Source organism: Lissotriton helveticus, chromosome 8, assembly GCF_964261635.1.
Source record: "Lissotriton helveticus chromosome 8, aLisHel1.1, whole genome shotgun sequence".
Taxonomy (NCBI): Eukaryota; Metazoa; Chordata; class Amphibia; order Caudata; family Salamandridae; genus Lissotriton; species Lissotriton helveticus.
This window is the reverse complement of record NC_136069.1, coordinates 334,273,198-334,284,285: the sequence shown is the minus strand read 5'-3', so window position 1 is coordinate 334,284,285 and position 11,088 is coordinate 334,273,198.

The following is an 11,088-nucleotide window of genomic DNA, read 5'->3' as shown; positions in this document are numbered from 1 at the left end:
ATATTCCATTCATAGTGAAGTCGGCCTGGGCCACATTACTGACCTTCTAAAAATGGCCCCCCTGCTATGCTGGGTGAAAACCTGGACAAACGAGGAGATCACGTTGAACCATCTCATTCTCAAAGACTGTTTGGCCCTGGACAAAGCGGGCAGTATTCCCTGGCTAGCGTATGTTAGAGCGGCATGCGTGAAGCTAGGGCGCCCGGATATGTACTCTTCTCCACAGGGCCTCAAGAAAGAAGATGTAGGGTGGGTTAAGTTGCATCTCCGGAATTTGCTGGAGTTAGATAGGGAAGAGGTTGAACTCAACAAACCCATGGTGAGAACAATATATCAACTTTCTACCTCCTCAGCCATGGAACCTTATCTAAAATTTGTGACCAAACCATACCACCGTTTTCTTTTATCGAGATTTAGGTTCAATCTTATCCATCTAGTGCTGGGTTCTAACATAAAGTGGGGGACCCTTGAAAATACCCCACCTTGCACTTGTGATAGCTTCTCAAATCAGGATACAGTCCACTTTGTGATGTTTTGCGAACACTATCTGGAGCCCCGGAAAAAGTTTTTATATCCCATTTTGAAGGAACTTAATTTTGTCCAAGTAAGGCCTGCACTTTTACACCTGCAAATGTTGAACTCTGTGCAGGTCACATATGGTGTAGCCAGTTTTTTGGTGGCGGCTGCCCGATTAAATAAAACAAGACTCACCCAGACAAATATACATCCTGGTTGACATTTTGTCAACTTTATTCTGGGACATCGCATAAGGATCATTGGGACATGGAGGCGCTTGTCTTTTTCTGGACCTTTTCTTATAGTGAACCTGTTTTGTATTCAAACTTTTTAAAAAATAATAACAAAAAAACCTCTTTTAAAAAAAACCTCTTTTAATGAATCATTTTAGGAACTGCAACATGTGTATAGTTTGTTTAACTGCCAATTTTAATCTATTTGTATAGTTTTTATTTTTAAAAATGAATTGTGTATTGCTTTTATGGTTTTAACTAACCGAATAAAGATATTTGACTGACTGACTGACTCTCAGTTAGTGATGAGGTCAGTCTTTCCCAGTTTTCCCGATGTGCTGATGGATCTTCTCCGGTCGCTTCAATATCGATATTTTTCACGAATGTCATTATGTCTTTGATGTTATTGCCGTTCCATGCCAGTCTCTTAAGGTTGTAGAAGCTTGGGGGTTCTGTCAGCTCTTTGGTCGGTGTAGCCCTTTTATGTTTAATGTTGATTTCAAATGATTGCAGGCTGTGGTCGCTCTCCAATTTGTGGATGATTTTATAACTAACGATTGTTTGCAGAACCTTTAGATCCACGATGGTATAGTCCAGCACTGATTGGGCCTTTTTAGATATTCTGGCTGAGGATGCTGGTTGGTCTTGTGGAAAGCAGCCGTTCAATGCGATCATCCCGACCTCAGCGAACATGAGTGCACACTCTTGACCTATCTCATCCCTTTTTTGGTGATTTGTAATAATGCTTGGGATTGGTCCGCCAATCCGTTTGTGTTGATTCATGAGTTAGGCGTGGTCTGTTTGAAGCAAGAACATATTCAGGTCGCCAGACACAACCAGCCCCGCCTGCGGGTACATGGATTGTAGTGATTTTATAAAGGTTTTTAAGGTCAAAATGTTCTCCACTTTGTTCTTGGGATTTGGGTGAAGATAGGTGTTACAGATTATTATTGACAAGATGTTATGTGCCCTCTGCCTACCATTGCCGGAGACTGACATCAGCCCAATTTTGATACACTGGATCCATTGTTGTCCTGTGTCGATGTTATCATATGACCAGGTGATCCCAGTGTTCAAGTAGATCGAAAGTCCTCCGGCAGCCCTTCCTGAGGGGCCTCTTTTGATTGCTTCTAATTGGATTTCCTTAAAGCCGTCGATATGCTGAGAGGCCATTCACCAGGTTTCTTGGAATAGGATAATGTCGAAAAGTTTTAAAAATGACATTAATTCTATATATATATTTTTTTTTTTGTAGAGTTTTATATAGCGCGAACTAGACCCGAACCGAATCAGGTATCAGAGCGCTTTACATAGCACCAGTTACGTTACATGAGGACGGACACACATTCATTTTAGGCACGGGGAGATTAAGTGATTTGCCCAGAATCACAGGAGGTTTTGGCGTCGTTACCGAGGCTCGAACCCAGGTCCCCAGGTCCGAGGTCGAGCGCCCTAGCCGTTAGGCCAACTCCTCTCCCCTTATCATTAGTTTTTCCCCCGAGGCCATTGATATTCCACAAGCAGACTTTCAGAGTCGGTTTTCATGCTTCAACCATCCTTGCTATGGATGTATTTTGAGATGGTTGCAGAATTTTCCGGCATTCTACCCCCCACGGGTCTTGGTGAATGATGCGTAAGTTGGCCCAACCCCTCTTGTTGATATCCATGCCCCCAACAGCGCCCCGAAGAATTCCGCCTTCTGGTTTTGATCTTTCTTCCGCCAGCATGGATAGTGGGCCTGGGTATCTTTCTGGCGGCACTGGTCTTATTTCAATTACCCAGTTGGCGAAATCTTCTCTGTATCGCCAAACTTCTGTGGCTATTTCCGGGTCCTTCCATGTTACCACGGTCATTTCTCTCCCGTTTGTATTGGGAATTGTTTTAAATACAATGCTATCTATGTGAGTTGTGTTCACATATTTCAACGTCTCGAGCTGGTTGGTGAGTTTTAAAATGGCACTCTGGTTAAGAATAGCATGGTGTCCCCTTGAGTTGTAGTGCGGTATTATTTCCTGCACTAGTGATCCCACTGGATATGTTATATCTGGCTTCTCATTCTGGTTTGATGGACGGATGTGATCATTTGGTTTGGGTTGTCTGGGAGGACTCCCCTGATTTAGAGCGATCAACTGGGATCCTAGGTCGATATCAGAGGCCGCCAGCTTTAAACTTGAGTCCGCTAAGACTTGCGGTGTGAAACTCTGTTGTAGCTCTGTTACGGGGTGATTTTCTTTGAGTGCCGTCACCATTTTCGGGAAGTAGTGTGAAATTTCCTTCTGTTCTCCCTGCGGCTTCAGTGCGGGAGGGCCGTCCGCCTGTTGCATTGTAATTTGGGCTTGTGTTATATTTAAAGCACTTAATGGCATTGTGTCAGCTGTTAGTTTAGCTTCCGGGGGCTGATTCGCTGCTGAGAGAGTCATCCCGTGGTCCGATTGCTTTTTCAGGTTCGCCTTTGGCGACTCTTTATGGTTGGAGCCATGCACTGTTGTTCCTGTGTTTGTGTCTGGCTTAATGTTTCTTGTGGAATCTTTTTTCCCCTGATGCTTGTTTTGTCTTGATTTCCTTAGTCGTTTTCGTTTGCGCTTTGAGAGATGGAGTGTCTATTTTATTTGCCCATTTTGTGTAATTCCCGGCTCTTCTCTGCTCACATTTTCCGATTCTTCCATGGGTATGTGGGATTGGTTCCCGTTTTTTTGCGATTGCCCGGGAGCATCTTTCCCTGTGTTGGCTGAATGCGAAATGTCTTTTTGAGGGGATATTAAGTCTTCAGTGTTTGACCTCTGGGGGGCATGGGGGAGAGGTATTGGGCGGCCTTCCATTTTGGTTGGCCTTATGTCCTCGCTATATGAAGTGGGACTGGTGACTGAGATTGTCGTGTCTACAGGCGAGCTTTCAGTCCCGATGGTTTCAGAGAAATTATGAACATCATTGGATTTTTTCTGTATCTCTACCAGGATGTCTGTTAGAATTGCTGGTAATACTTTGAGCTGGTCAATTGTTTCAGAGCACTGACATTCATGGTAAGTTGTACGCGGGTCTTTCTGTGCCCGTTCGATGAAGGAATTCAGCTCGAGAATCTTTTTATCTATCCCCGCCACATGTAAAGCTAAAATTTGCAAGATATCTATCTGAGACTCTAACTTTTCTGAGTGTTGGAGGAGGGCTGAGGAGATTGTTTCCATCATATTTATGAACGGAGACCACAATGGTAATCTGTCGTCTACTGGGTGTCTTAGGTCTTGAGGGCTGTTCCGTGCTTTATCCCTTGTTTTGGCTCTTGTAACACCTGAGGCTCGTAGGTCACCTGAGTCTGGTGGGTCTCGTCAGTCTCCACCCCGGCCCTTGTATGGGGTGGGCGTGTAATAAGATGTTCTGGTCCTCTGCTCTTGGCCCTTGGAAGAGATTGTTCGACTTGGTGAATCAATGTTGAAGTGGAGCGGGAATAGCCCCGACGGACGATTTGAGGTCATTTGGCTGGTAGAAGTGGTTCGACCGCTGTTCAGATTGTGGGGTTCCTGCGCGTTTGCACCTGCCATAACATTTGGAGTTATATAATGTTTCGTTTGTACATCAGTCCCTGACGGGTCATCCTTTGGCTGTGTTGGACCAGTGGGTGTCATCCTTGTACTTGGAGATTGGACCTTATTATCGGTTATTTTGGTTTCCTTATCCGGTATGTCCAATGAGACCTTATTATCCTTTCTTGGAGCAGTTCTCTGGACGACCCCGAGGTCATTTTCATAGACCCTAGGGCCGAAATAGGATCCTGAACTTAGTGAGCGTCGCTTTTCTGGGATGGCGGAATCCATTTGAACTTCCTTTATGTTCTCCATGTGCTCGTCGCTTAGCATAATGTCTGAATTGGTGTCACCAGCTGCCTCCCTTGTGTTTATTTGGGCGTTCACTGTGTGTTGATTCGTCGTCTTGTTTGGGTTCTTTTGGAGAATATCCCAAGGATATTGTTTGTTCTCATGTGTTTTATTGCTTTGGGTGTTGTTGTGGATCTGCAAGGCTTTAGTTAGAGAAGACACTGATTGAGACAATCTTTTAATACTGATTACTGTCTTTGAGTTCTGTTCCTGCAAGGCTGGCGGCGCGGATAATGGGGCCGAAAGTAGAACATCTGTGATCTTTGTGTTTCTGAGGCATGCAGTCTTCAGAGGTGTTTTAACCGTGAGGACCCTAAGAGTAATGTCTTTCCCATCTAAAGTATCCTCTGTTATGTCCTCTTCAGATGAGTGGGTGGGCTCTTCACTCTTTTTCCGGCATGGGAGTTGTTTGCTTTTACTTGATTTGACTATGGGGTCTGTTCTGAGTCTCCCTGATATCATGGTGGGGCTGCGGTGGAGTCCTCTTGATGCGGGTAGCTGTTTGATTAATTTGTTTTTGCCGTAGACAATGGACTGGGCGAGGAGTGGTTCCGATGTTATCTAAGTGCTCAACTGCCACAGTGGCTCAAGGTTCCTTTGATGTGGTCATTTGGTTTAATTTGGTACTTTGTTGCTCTCTGTTCTGCGCAGTGCTCTACTCTGTGCACTCTAATTTCAGTTCGGTGATGCTTGGCCTTGTAACAGTGAGCCCAAGTCCTAGTCCGACTCCCAGACTCCCGATGCTGCCAAGGAAGACCTCCCCCGCTGCCTGTCGCTTGTCTACACTCCAGGGGGTCCACCCCCCTCTTCCTTGCAGTGCACTCCTGCTAGTGCTGCCTGCAGTATTGCGGTTTTTATTTTTATAGACACGCTGGCAAATATGAACCGGTATGAGTGTAGGTGCTGGCAGGGTCAAGCCAAGATGGGCAGGATGAGAACAAGGACCGGGGGCGCCAACGGGCCGGGGAGAGGGGAGGGAAGTTACACCAACCTGATGCTGCCTGATGCTGCCTACTGTGATCCCTGGCTGGTCTCCCACTTCCACACGTCGACCCGCCTTCGCTTTGTCCCGTCTTTTCAGTTATGCCGCTCTAGGGCTACGTGCAAGACCCTACTGCCTGCTGCGCACACTGAAGCTGCTTCTGCTCCTAAGTGCAATCACCTGGCTGGCTAGCTGGTCTCTACTTACGGGTCTCTCCTCACAGGCTGCAGGTGGCGGGAGATGTACTGGAGGGCTTTCACTGCTTGGTTACCTCTCATCTGCGTTGGCTGCAGAAGTGGTTGTATCCCTCTTACACAGGGCGGGTGCCGGAGAGGCGGGATTTTAAAGTTGCATGCGGTTTACCTTACGGGCGTTGCGACGCATATACAGAGCCCTCCGCCGCCGGTTACCGCTGTTGTCGCCTCTGCTGCCTGCTGCCTCCGCTTCCTTGGGCGTCCAGAGTGCGGGTGCAAACGCAGGCCGCCGCAAGACCCCTTGGCTTCTTTGGATGCTCTGCTCTGTGCACAGAGCTCGTGGCTTGTGGCTCGTGGCTCGCGGGTAGAGGGATGTGGCGGCCTGAATTTTCTGGTTATCGGCCCCCGCGGCTTCTCTGCTACTCCTCTCCTCCAAACGCTAGACTGAAAACGCCAAACTGCTCGCCACTGCTTTCTGCTGCCACCTACTGAATTCCCCACTGACAGGGAATCTCCCAACCTCCTTCTTGCATCAGTCCCAAAAATTATGAAAAACGACTCTGTTGATTGTCTTGTAAGGTTGCCATTATGTCTTAGTGGAGGACCTCCATATCAAAGTGCTCTACGAAATCAAGGCAGTTAGCCAACTCCTCTCAGCTATCGGACTCTGATCTTGTCCTCATCATTTATTAAGATGGTGGTTGTTCTAAGAATCCAAATTTGATGTCAAGACTGCGTAGACGGGTACACCTTAGAAAAACCACTTCCTTACATATTAGTATCATGGGAGGAGTCTGCCAATATGTGGATCTTATGGCCCTCAGGTGATGCACCCACATATTGTTTCCAAAGTATTGAATAATGCAAATATCATGTCAGAACATCCTGAAGTCAAGAATATTGTGCTAATAATTAAGGTTAGAATATTATTTTTAAGTGCCTTGTAGTATTATAGGGCCACATGTACGACTGTTTTAACCACACATACGCCCTTTTTAAGCATGTACTAACCCTATTTTGCTCGTTGGTATCTTATTACCGACTTGCAAAAATAGGGTTTGCGAGTCTTTATTTGGGAGCGGCACGCCAAGGGTGTCCCTTCCTAATATTTAGTCGCAGGGGGATGTATAATTGTTTTGCAACCGGAAGGCAGTCACAAAACAATCACAGTTTACCACCTACTTCACGTAGGTGGTAAGCCAGTTGCAAACGGGAAGGGGTCCTAAGGGGATCCCTTCCCTTTTGTAGGGAAGCAAAAAAAAAAAATTGCCAGCAAGCAGTGGTACTCTTAATAAATGAAACAGTAAATTTTTCTTTTCAAGACACATCCCCGGAATGCATTTTAAAAACAATTGCTTTATTTACAGGCAAACATAGACACGTGCCCAGCAGGTCTCAATCACGGTGTTTTTAGCAATTTCCAATGGGTCGCAAATTGAGACCCACCTCATGAATATTGATGAGGTAGGTCAATTGCGACCCCTTTGGGAATTACAAAACATGTCTGAGACACATTAGTACATCGCTTTTTGCGATTCACAAAAAGACACAATTAGGAAGTCGCAAAATGCTTCGATCGCACATGTGGCCCTAAGTTGCAATATAGCATAATTTTGAATTTTTTTATTGTGTGGTTGTGTGTTATTGTGGTGGTGCGGTGGTGGTCAGAGATTGCCATTGCGTCAGTCTGACTGCAGTATGACAACTATGGTGGTCGGACTGCCATAAGACTGCTGCAACGGTTGTATGTCATTACAATGCGGGCTTTTACCCCGCATGCCATTACAACGCGGGGATTACAACGAAAGTCGTTACAACGACTTTCGCTGGAGGGTGCTGGATAGTGGAATAGTTTAATTTTTTTATTCCAACTCCAGCCCACGTTGACAGTAGGGAAGGTGTTGGATAGGAAATGAAACTATTCCCTATCCAACAGCGCCCTCCAGCGAAAGTCGTTGTAACGGCTTTCGTTGTAATCCCCGCGTTGTAATGGTAGTGCGGGGTAATCCCTGCGTTGTAATGGTTGTTCTCTGCTGCAACTGCCAGGGATCCACTAAACCTGGCCGTGGCATGGTGGTCAGAGGCTCCAATATGCTGCCAAGCATATATGGAGTTTCCTACTGCCCACCACAGTTTTCATGGCAGTGAGGCCGCCATGAAAACTGTGGTGGTGAGGAAACAAAGGGAACCCTACAGGGCTCTCTGTTGTCTTAGAGCAATAGGATGCATGCAGGAGGGCACATGGTGTGACCACCTGTCTGCATGCATCCCCTTTCCTGCACAGCATGGACTACAATGTCCATGTCATGCAGAAACGGGCTTTGGCACCCCAATTGCGGTGCCTTTTTAATAGGCACCGCAGTGGGAATACCAAAGAACCTCCCGCCAGACCACAAGTTAACTCATAATCTGGCAGGTGGCCAGCGGTGAGGTTTGGCTGTGTGGGAGTGGGTGGTGGTTCGGTGGCCCACTCCCACAAAGCCAAACTCATAATCAGGCCCTTAAGTGGGAATAGTAAATCGGATCCCATTCAAAGTCCAACAGTTCCCTACTGTTGCTCAGGTAGAAGTGTTAATATATGACCCCTCCAAACACTTCACCTACTTTGCCTACATTGAAGTGGTAATATTGAACTTGACCCCTCCAAAATCCAACACTTTCCCTACTTTTGCTTATGGTGAAGTGGGAATAGTAAATTTGACCCTCCAAAGTCCAACACTTTCCCTACTGTTGCTTAATTTGGAGGTGGAACGGTGGATTTGACCCCTCCACAGCCCAACACTTTCTTTACTGTTGGTTACGTTAGGGAGAGGATAGTAAATCTGACACCTGCAAAGTCCAACACTTTCCATAACTGCAGCTAAGGTTGAAGTATGTAAAGCTGATATTTGTGCCCTCAATATTTTTGGGGTGATTTTGTATTGCCATGTTTTTTAATGGTGATTTTCTCATATAACTTGCTCTTCATAATCGATGGACCTTTATTTTCTTTCATCACCATCAGGATTTTAAGCACCTGCAGGTGATGGAGGAGACCTTTGGTAATGGGGAAAGGTTTATCATCTTACTTCTGCCTGCATACTCTGCATGTTCTATTGTATCTCCAGGGGTTCAGTGAAAGTGATGCCTGTAAGGCGTAGCAGCAAATCAATTAGGAAGCCCATCATGTCATCTTTTCAGGGACTCAGTGTAGTCACAGGTTAAGGTTATCTGGACGGGCCCTGTTTTCTAAATCAATCACTTTCTTTTTTAGGTGTCATATGTTTAGACACCAGTAACATATTTATTTTAATCAGCTGGTATTGTACATCACTTTATTTTCCAGTTTCTCCATCCGCATGATAGGTCTGGAACTCCGGTGTTGAATTTAGTAATATGTAAATGTACAGAGCCACTCCTGTACAATACGCTGTGGCCCTGGTCATGTTTTAGTGTACCCCCTGTGGTTACTGAAGACCATTGGGCCCTCACCTTCCAATGCACTTTGTCACTTCTCTCACTCCCCTCGGCTCCGCCTTCCTCTGCCCTCAGTCTCCTGTCAATCCTCACCTCCCATATGTCTTCTCTGTCCACCATGTCCCTGCTGCCCCTTGGCTCCTCTCTTGACTCCCTGGTCTACTGTGTCCCCCTCCTCCTATGATTCACCTGGCCCTCACAGCCCCCCCCCAATAGACCTCTTCTGCCCCAACCCTAGAGAGAACCTCTGGAACAGTAGTTGTCTAGCAGATCGTGAGAGTATCACTTCATTTTCGGGGGAGAGGAGAGCCCAAATTACCATGATTTTTTTCCATGCCTGATGAATTCTGTATGTTTACAGGCCCACCAGACAGAATTTATTATCAAATGTTTGGTACTTTACCACGTTGTAGGCCTCATAGAACCCAATCACATTTAAAGGAAGAGTTTCAGTATGCTTGAGGCTGACCCCCAAGAGTAGCAATTCAATTCACCCCTTCACAACTCGTCATGTACTGCCAATAACTGTGACCCACTCCACCTTTGAGCGTAGATGAATTCTAGGCAGATCGTCCATCTCAGTTTTTCATAAACTGTGTTCCAGGCCTCACAAATGACCCAGTTGGGCAATATTGTTTACCATGTACCTATCCACTGGTCATCTGCCACAAAAAAATTGTATATTGCCCCTCTTCTCGCTGCTGCAGATATCTTTCATGGTGTTGTTCATGCATAGTGACTCCTAACCTTATCAATTATGTTTTCAAGAGTCACCCGCATTAGTGTACTCATATGGTGCTACCTCAAGTGCTCAGTCCACTTTCCTGTGTCTCAAGTCTCCTCCAAACCTTCCTGTAGCATCTAGTTGATCTGCACCCCTGTGCTGACTCCTGGTGGGTTGTCTGTTCTGTACTGCCACTGCTGGTCTCCTCCACTGAGCCCTCCCGTCCAAGCGTATTATGACGAGCAAAGCTTCTTCCCCAGGAGCTAACCTGTTGCGTACTGAATTTCAGGCTAGGCATTGTGTTCATAACTGAACCGGGTCCAATTAGTCCTGGGTCATCTGGTCCCTCAAAGTGTCTTTAAAAAGCTGCCATGTTGCCTGAGGCCAAGCTTCAACCCTCTCCAAAATTACTGCTAACCAACACATTAGGAATAGTGTTTTACAAAATACTCTAATAATTTAATACATTCAATATTTAAATAAATACAAATAAACTGTACAAAGTATATACATATTTCCTAAATAGTTGTATTTAATTTATTTGAAATCATTTCCAAATACGCAAAAATTAAAAGTTAAAAATGACAAAAGTTCTCAAAACATTATGCACTTAATTAATCATTAGCAAATAACTATGCACCCAAATAGTATAACTATCCATTGGGATTTATTCCTGGAAATAAAAAATAACTATATAGCTATATTTAATACATTTAAATGTCAAAAATAATTTTGTAAAAATGTATTAATGCATTAAAATTGTAAATAATCATTTGAAATAAATAAATATATTATTTTTTAAATAAACACTACTCCCTCAAATGTCTCAAACCCCAGATCTAAAAGAAAACTATAATAAAAAATACTTCACAACCACATGCATATAAAGAAGCATATAGAAATAAAGAATAACAAATTACATATTTTATTTTTTCATTAATTATTGATATTTTTTATTTGACATAAAACCTAATTCATCCAATCCCCTATTTCACTCCACAGCCTAACAAATAAAGTTTTTAATTAAAAACTAAACATGGAATCATATATTTAAATAACGTAACAATATATAATCATATTAAAATTATAAATTAAAAATGTATATAATAATTAG